The sequence below is a fragment of the Aegilops tauschii genome, chromosome 2, assembly GCF_002575655.3.
Source record: "Aegilops tauschii subsp. strangulata cultivar AL8/78 chromosome 2, Aet v6.0, whole genome shotgun sequence".
Lineage (NCBI taxonomy): Eukaryota > Viridiplantae > Streptophyta > Magnoliopsida > Poales > Poaceae > Aegilops > Aegilops tauschii.
The window spans coordinates 125,879,627-125,889,583 of NC_053036.3; positions in this window are offsets into that span (position 1 = coordinate 125,879,627).

A 9,957-nucleotide genomic window follows, 5' to 3' on the forward strand; every position below is an offset into this window, starting at 1 on the left:
CGGTGGGTTGTCATCTTTGTTGAACACTTATGATTTCCTTTCCATTAATTGAAAGTTTGAAAGTAAGTGCTCAACAATGCAAAAGGTTGGGGAATAATTAAGAAACCGTCTCCATCAATTCAATCATTTTTCTACTAACTAATTGTTAATTTTAGAACGTTTGTGTTTGACAAATGCCCTGAGTTTGGAGGAATAAGTAACCCTCTATCCACGTGTTAGGACAGCTAACGCCAGATACCACATATATCGATAAGTAGTTAGAAATGCATATGTGGGTGATTATTCTGACATTTTTGCTTTGATATGTTTGTTTATAGCTTACCACATATGCCATGTGGTATTTTGACTTGAGTCAATATAATTAGATGGAAGATTGTAGTGTTCTTTTCTTACATAGTTGCATGGGCACCTAAACGGAAGAAGTTTAAGAAACTTACACCAAAAGAACTTTAAATGGTATAATTTCATTTATCTTTGTGATTGATGCCGCGTCTTTGTTTTGGTTAAAGTACTAGTCATCATGAATTTTGAACCCGACTCTCAAAGGCATGTCAGCTAGATTTGATTTCAAGCCACTAGGGTGAAAAATGGAAAACTGACCGAGCATTGTATATAATTAGGTGTCGTTTTATTTTAAGTGCTAATATTTTAATTTTATTACACTAATTTAGTACTCCCTCCGTCCGGAAATAGTTGTCGTAGAAATGGATACAAATTGATGTATCTAGAACTAAAATACATCTAAATACATCCATTCCTCGAACAAGTATTTCCGGACGGAGTGAGTAAGTTTTAAAAAGTTTTTTTAACGCATACAACGCTTGGACCAAGCATATGTCAATGTTCAGATGCTTATCCCTTCGTTGGTTGCGAGGTATCGCTTCTCGTCAAGACGAGTGGTGGGTTGTTTGCTGGTAAAGCGGTGTTCCTGGAGACGTGGCCCTTCTTATGTCAGCTGGGAAGACATGCTTTTCCCCTAGTGGATGACTCATGCATGTTTATTCTATCTATTTAGCAATCGGTGTTTCGAAGATGAGCGGTGGGTCATTTAGCGGCCGAGCACTGCCTTGGACACGTGTCAGGCTACCAAATGAGTCAGGAATATGTGGTTCTTCTTACTCGGTTAGGAAGACACATTTCCTGTCGAAGATGATTTGAACTTTGTAGTTTCTACATTTTTGCTGGTTCATGTATGTCATGCATTTGATTTGAATGCATGCAATATTTATATAGGCACCCCCATTAGTATAATAATAAAAAGAGCAGTAGAGCTAGCTCGAGTGACGAACGCATACCCCTTGGCGGCTGCCCTAGCGACTCGAAGGATGCTGGGTTGCTCACTTCCTGTCGGCGCCACCGCAGGTCTACCCGTCTATTGTGGCCTTAGGCCATGGAGGCATTGTGGATCTCGGTCCTTGTCGACGAGAGGGCTCCAGCTTCATTTTTAGGTGTCCTTTTGTGTCTGTTTAGGGTTTATGTCCTGCTCAGGAAGGCGAGGCAACGACGGCTCCCTGAGGATGGAATAATGTTCTCCCATCTATAGTCCAACAGTGAACGAGAGTTGAGACCCCCTTAGAGCATCTACAACCATAGTTACCTAATCCAGGTCATTATACATCCACGGACAATGGAAGGTCAGGCATCCAAAGTTTCCATCTACAACCGATCCATCAAAACAAATCTTCAAATCCATACTAATCTCATGCAACTTTAAATTTTACATACATAGTTCACACATGTCATCGGACTACCAAAAAATGACATGATCTACTAACTAAGAGTGATACGACAATGGAAGAAGTTCATCCAGAACCGCCCTTTTCCTTGCCCTTGTCGTCCTCTGTGCAACAGTAGTGGTCGAAACGCAAAACAGGTCGAGGCGGATCTGCTTGCTGTCGGATTTATCTGATATGTCGCCGTCCTCGTCCTTCTCCTCCTTGGGGGCAGTCCGGCCATGGCATCAGTGGCGGAGCTAGCGGAAGATCTCAGGAGGGGAGGGGGGCAAACAAGAAATACACATCTTTGGGTGGGCCAAATGGCTAAACTCTCCTTAATTTAACCCTGTAAAAAAATTCCCTTCAGTAATTAGGCCAGGGCTGGGGAGAGGGGCAGTGGCCACCCCAGGACTACATGTACCTTCGCCGCTGCATGGCATGGATGGTCCTGCTTTGATCTTTAGCCATCACCTTGATCTCCCTCCTCCGCCACTTCTCGGCTATGCGTGCACGGAGGGCTTCCTCCGCCTCTGCCTTGTGGGATGCCACAACCGCGTCGCTTCCGCCCCGCAGGCTGCCGCAACCGCCACCGCTTGAAGACACACCCGCAACCTCGTGCGACGGGCATGTCGTGCCTCCTTCTCATTTTAGCCACGAACCATGGAGGAGATATGGCCTCCGTTTCGGCAAGCGAGGCCACGGGGACGAGGCGCCACCTAAACGGTTCCGCCAGCACAGCGGGGTGCCCTGCCATGCCATGCGGTGGTCTTCGATTTCGGCGAGGCCGCTGTCACGCGGCGTGATCTACTGGCCTGGTGGATCCTAGCGCATTTTGGGCTATGGATTCCCGCCAGATCGATGAAGACCGCGGGAGGCGCACTCCTCCCAGGAGCGTCGGAGAGCAGCACAGATGACCATATGCTCCCTGGGATTGCAAGAGATGAGATCCCAGTCCTTGGATCCAGACATATCGGAGTCGGATCCGATGGCCGCCATGAAGGACTACACCGAAGCTCACCGAAGTGGAGCTTGGATACTGTGGGAGTGGAGTGGGGTGCGGCTAGGGTTTCATCTGGAATACGGATAAGGTCCAATTTATGTGGGTTCGGGTTGGCCACAGCGAGCCAGATCTGACGTGGCGGGCGCACCCGGGTGTACCCATATCCGCCCCACATATGGGCTGGATATGGGGAGTGACAATTAGTGCGGGCGTTTGGGCTCGATTTGCCAGACGCGGTTGGGTGGCAATTTTGCATCCGGTCAGTGATCGTGGGCAGATATGAGGGCTCCGGTTGTAGACACTATTATAAGAGAAACTCTAGCAGACCCCGCATCCCGCCGGCCCACTAAACGCGTTTACAGTTCACGCAAAACCGCTTTTGCGGGCCGGCGCGGACTACCACAGGTGCAGACCCCTCAAACGGACCCGCATAAAAGTATATTCGCGAAATATGCTTTTTTACGGGCCTGCTTCTGCGGGTTCTGCTCGGGCATCACCACGACGACCCGCAAACAGAAAAACTGCAATTCTCGCATTTTGACATAAGGTTTCACAAACAAGTTCAAATTTAAACGACATAACACAGTTTTACACGCAAATAAAAGCCAAGTTCAGTACGGCAAACGCAAAAGAGAGCCCTGCAAAAGTTTGCGCCCATGTCCGGCACCATCTTGGTCGATCTTTACTCCGCGCCATCGAGTCCATCTTGAAGTTCATCGCCACCACCGAATCCACCTCCGGCGCTTGTTCCAACTCCCACACCGAAATCATCAACATTGCCACCATATGGAGCAGAGAAAACATCTCCGGAACTGTAGCACACACTGGCCAACGCAACCATTCTCCTCTTCAAGATTTCTCTCCTTGCCATATCATGCCATGTTTTGGTGAGATCGTCCATGTCATTGCGGTTCATTGACATGATCTTGTTCTCTTCGGTGAGCAGTTTGGACATGACTTTGTTTTCTGCAGCGCGTGCTCTTCTCTCCTCAATGGCAGCTTTGCACATCCCCTTGATACGTCTCCAATGTATCTATAATTTTTGATTGCTTCATGCTATATTATATTCTGTTTTGGATGATTAATGGGCTTTGTTATACACTTCTATATTTATTTTCGGACTAACCTATTAACCGGAGGCCCAGCCCAAATTGTTGTTTTTTTGCCTATTTCAGAGTTTCACAGAAAAAGAATATCAAACGGAGTCCAAACGGAATGAAACCTTCGGGAACGTGATTTTCGGAACAAACGTGATCCAGAGGACTTGGAGTCTACGTCAAGAAATCAACGAGGAGAGCACGAGGCAGGGGCGCGCCCTCCACCCTCGTGGGGCCCACGTTGCTCCACCGACGTACTTCTTCCTCCTATATATACCTACGTACCCCCAAACCAACAGAAGCATCCACGAAAACCTAATTCCACCGCCGCAACCTTCTGTACCCGTGAGATCCCATCTTGGGGCCTTTTCCGGCGTCCTACCGGAGGGGGCATTGATCACGGAGGGCTTCTACATCAACACCATAGCCTCTCCGATGATGTGTGAGTAGTTTACCTCAGACCTTCGGGTCCATAGTTATTAGCTAGATGGCTTCTTCTCTCTCTTTGGATCTCAATACAAAGTTCTCCACGATTCTCGTGGAGATCTATTCAATGTAATCTTCTTTTGCGGTGTGTTTGTTGAGACTGATGAATTGTGGGTTTATGATCAAGTTTATCTATGAACAATATTTGAATCTTCTCTGAATTCTTTTATGTATGATTGGTTATCTTTGCAAGTCTCTTCGAATTATCAGTTTGGTTTGGCCTACTAGATTGATCTTTCTTGCAATGGGAGAAGTGCTTAGCTTTGGGTTCAATCTTGCGGTGTCCTTTCCCAATGACAGCAGGGGCAGCAAGGCACGTATTGTATTGTTGCCATCGAGGATAACAAGATGGGGTTTATATCATATTGCACGAGTTTATCCCTCTACATCATGTCATCATACTTAAAGCATTACTCTGTTCTTATGAACTTAATACTCTAGATGCATGCTGGATAGCGGGCGATGTGTGGAGTAATATTAGTAGATGCGGGCAGGAGTCGGTCTACTTGTCACAGACATGATGCCTATATACATGATCATACCTAGATATTCTCATAACTATGCTCAATTCTATCAATTGCTCAACAGTAATTTGTTCACCCACCATAATACTTATGCTCTCGAGAGAAGCCACTAGTGAAACCTATGGCCCCCGGGTCTATTTTCCATCATATTAATCTTCCAACACTTAGCTATTTTTATTGCCTTTTATTCTACTTTGCATCTTTATTACAAAAAATACCAAAAATATTATCTTATCATATCTCACTTTCGTAAGTGACCGTGAAGGGGTTGACAACCCCTTTATTGCGTTGGTTGCGAGGTTTATATTTGTTTGTGTAGGTGCGAGGGACTTGGGCGTGGCCTCCTACTGGATTGATACCTTGGTTCTCAAAAACTGAGGGAAATACTTGCGCTACTTTACTGCATCACCCTTTCCTCTTCAAGGGAAAACCAACGCAGTGCCCAAGAGGTAACAAGAAGGATTTCTGGCGCCGTTGCCGGGGAGGCTTACGCAAAGTCAAGTCAAGATTTGATCTCACGGGAATGAGCCATTTCTGGCGCCGTTGCCGGGGAGTCTACGCAAAAGTCAACATACCAAGTACCCATCACAAACTCTTATCTCCCGCATTACATTATTTGCTATTTGCCTCTCGTTTTCCTCTACCCCACTTCACCCTTGCCGTTTTATTCGCCTTCTTCCCGTATGCCTTTTTGTTTGTGTTTCCACGTGCCTTCTATTTGCTTGCATCTTTGCTTGCTAAAAATCTATTGATATGGATCCACTTAAAGTGTTCTACTTGGATCATCTTCGATCCTTATGCGCTTGTGCTGAAACCCCAACTAGCCTAGTTGATGCGAAATCTTTAGATGAGCATGCTAATTTTGTGCATCACCGTTTGTCTGAAAAAGGGAGACTCTTATGGAATCAAATAAACAAATTGATGTGTTATGCTTGGAATCTTTGTGAAATATGTGATATTACTTGTTGTTCTAAAAACCTAAAAAACACCTCCCCTACCTATGTGAGTTTAATGAAAATGAAATTTTATCTTCTTATGCAAAGGGTGTTTATAGCTACTATGATATTGAACAAATTGAAGAATTTGTTGCTTTTGAGGGTTCTTTTGAAGTTGCTTCTTTGTTTGAAAAGTATGATATTACTCTCTACGAATATGAAAATCTTGACATACTTAAATATTGCTATGAAAACTATGCTCATCGTGTCTATGTCAAAGAATTTATTGAAAGAATGACCGTTGCTTCGGAAGAAAATAATGATATGCATGAATCTATAAATAATTGTGATTCTGATGATTTGATTGAAATATCCCTTGATGAACATGATGCTTTCTATTCTTGTGGCCATGATGCCAATATTTAAGAAGATAAATTTGTTGTAGTTCCGTATGTTAAACATGAGATCGTTGCTATTGCACCCATACTTGATAGTTCCTTCAATAAAAAACATGATTGCAATGATTTTACTATAAATTTTCTTGATGTCAATTGTGCTAATAATATGCAAAACCCTAAGCTTGGGGATGCTAGTTTTGCTATGTCTACTATTTGTTGCAATGATCATCATTGGGGCGATTCTTCTTGTGATCTTGAAAATTCATTTAATCCCCATGATGAATATGAGATTGATAATAGTGTTTGCAATATTATTGAAAGTGGGTTTGGAAGAGTGTCAACTTTAGATCCCACATATTTGGAGAATGTTCAATCTTATGAAGTTTTTGATAAAAGTGGGTTTGGAGAGGTCATACTTTAGTTAATGTTAATCCCACTATTTTGGAAGAGTGTCAACTTTGCATGCATGTGGATCGTGTTGAGAATATGTTATGTGATAGCTATTTTGTTGAAATTTCCTATGATCCTACATGTAATTATTATGAGAGAGGAAAATATGGTTGTAGAAATATTTATCTTATTAAATTATTTCTCGTCATGTTGAGATTGCTATTGTTTCTTTCCACTTCCTTGCATATGCTAGTTTTTTCTTGTCTTGATAATTTGTTTGCTTATAAAATGCCTATGCATAGGAAGTATGTTAGACTTAGATGTGTTTATCACGTGTTCTTTGATGCTTTCTTTGTGCTTCAATTCTTGTCTTTCATGTGAGCATCATCGAAATCTCAATGCCTAGCTTAGGGCATTAAGACGATAGCGCTTGTTGGGAGGCAACCCAATTTTATTTTAGTTTTTGTTTTTTGCTTCTGTTTAGGAATAAATATTTGATCTAGCCTCTGGTTAGACTTGTTTTTATGTTTTAATTAGTGTTTGTGCCAAGTTAAACCTATAGGATCTTCTTGGATGATAGTTATTTGATCTTGCTGAAAATTCCAGAAACTTTCTGTTCACGAAAATAATTGTTAAAAATCACCAGAACGTGATAAAATATTGATTCCAATTGCTGCTGATCAATAAACAAATTGTCTAGGTCGTCCTATTTTGTATGAATTTTTTGATTTCCAGAAGTTTGCGTTAGTTACAGATTACTACAGACTGTTCTGTTTTTGACAGATTCTGTTTTTCGTGTGTTGTTTGCTTATTTTGATGAATCTATGGCTAATAAAATAGTTTATAAACCATAGAGAAGTTGGAATACAGTAGTTTTAACACCAATATAAATAAATAATGATTTCATTACAGTACCTTGAAGTGGTGTTTTGTTTTCTTTCGCTAACGGAGCTCACGAGATTTTCTGCTAAGTTTTGTGTTGTGAAGTTTTCAAGTTTTGGGTAAAAGATTTGATGGATTATGGAACAAGGAGTGGCAAGAGCCTAAGCTTGGGGATGCCCATGGAACCCCAAGATAATCTAAGGACACCAAAAAGCCAAAGCTTGGGGATACCCCGGAAGGCATCCCCTCTTTCGTCTACTTCCATCGGTAACTTTACTTGGAGCTATATTTTTATTCACCACATGATATGTGTTTTGCTTGGAGCGTCTTGTATTATTTGAGTCTTTGCTTTTTAGTTTACCACAATCATCTTTGCTGTACACACCTTTTGAGAGAGACACACATGATTCGGAATTTATTAGAATACTCTATGCGCTTCGCTTATATCTTTTGAGCTATATAGTTTTTGCTCTAGTGCTTCACTTATATCTTTTAGAGCACGGCGGTGGTTTTGTTTTATAGAAACTATTATTCTCTCATGCTTAACTTATATTATTTTGAGAGTCTTAAACAGCATGGTAATTTGCTTAAATTTGGAAATTAATCCTAATATGTTAGGTATTCAAGACTAGTAAAAAACTTTCTTATGAGTGTGTTGAATACTAAGAGAAGTTTGATGTTTGATGATTGTTTTGAGATATGGAGGTAGTGATATTAAAGTTGTGCTAGTTGAGTAGTTGTGAAATTGAGAAATACTTGTGTTGAAGTCTGCAAGTCCCGTTGCATGCATGTATGGTAAACGTTATGTAACAAATTTGAAACATGAGGTGTTCTTTGATTGTCTTCCTTATGAGTGGCGGTCGGGGACGAGCGATGGTCTTTTCCTACCAATCAATCCCCCTAGGAGCATGCGCGTAGTGCTTGGTTTTTGATGACTTGTATATTTTTGCAATAAGTATGTGAGTTCTTTATGACTAATGTTGAGTCCATGGAATATACGCACTCTTACCCTTCCATCATTGCTAGCCTCTTCGGTACCTGTGCATTGCCCTTTCTCACATTGAGAGTTGGTGCAAACTTTGCCGGTGCATCCAAACCCCGTGATATGATACGCTCTGTCACACATAAACCTCCTTATATCTTCCTCAAAACAGCCACCATACCTACCTATTATGGCATTTCCATAGCCATTCCGAGATATATTGCCATGCAACTTTCCACCGTTCCATTTATCATGACACGTTCGTCATTGTCATATTGCTTTGCATGATCATGTAGTTGACATCGTATTTGTGGCAAAGCCACCGTTCATAATTTTTCATACATGTCACTCTTGATTCATTGCCTATCCCGGTATACCGCCGGAGGCATTCATATAGAGTCATACCTTGTTCTAGTATCGAGTCGTAATCATTGAGTTGTAAATAAATAGAAGTGTGATGATCATCATTCATAGAGCATTGTCCCCAAAAAAGAGAAAGGCCAAATAAAAAAAAGGGAATGCCCAAAAAGAAAAAAAGAAAGAAAAAAAAGGGACAATGCTACTATCCTTTTTCCACACTTGTGCTTCAAAGTAGCACCATGATCTTCATGATAGAGAGTCTCTTGTTTTTTCACTTTCATATACTAGTGGGAATTTTCATTATAGAACATGGCATGTATATTCCAACAATGGGCTTCCTCAAATGCCCTAGGTCTTCGTGAGCAAGCAAGTTGGATGCACACCCACTTAGTTTCTTTTGTTGAGCTTTCATGCATTTATAGCTCTAGTGCATCCGTTGCATGGCATTCCCTACTCCTTGCATTAACATCAATCGATGGGCATCTCCATAGCCCGTTGGTTAGCCGCGTTGATGTGAGACTTTCTCCTTTTTTGTCTTCTCCACATACCCCCCATCATTATATTCTATTCCACCCATAGTGCTATATCCATGGCTCACGCTCATGTATTGCGTGAAGGTTGAAAAAGTTTGAGATTACTAAAGTATGAAACAATTGCTTGGCTTGTCATCGGGGTTGTGCATGATGAGAGCATTCTTGTGTGACGAAAATGGAGCATGACTAAACTATATGATTTTGTAGGGATGAACTTTCTTTGGCCATGTTATTTTGAGAAGACATAATTGCTTAGTTAGTATGTTGAAGTATTATTACTTTTATGTCAATATTAAACTTTTATCTTGAACCTTTTGGATCTGAATATTCATACCACAATTAAGAGGGTTACATAAAAAACTATGCCAAGTAGCATTCCGCATCAAAAATTCTGTTTTTATCATTTACCTACTCGAGGACGAGCAGGAATTAAGCTTGGGGATGCTTGATACGTCTCCAACGTATCTATAATTTTTTATTGCTAAATGCTATATTATATTCTGTTTTGGATGATTAATGGGCTTTGTTATACAATTTTATATTATTTTGGGACTAACCTATTAACCGGAGGCCCAGCCCAAATTGTTGTTTTTTGCCTATTTCAGAGTTTCACAGAAAAAGAATATCAAACGGAGTCCAAACGGAATGAAACCTT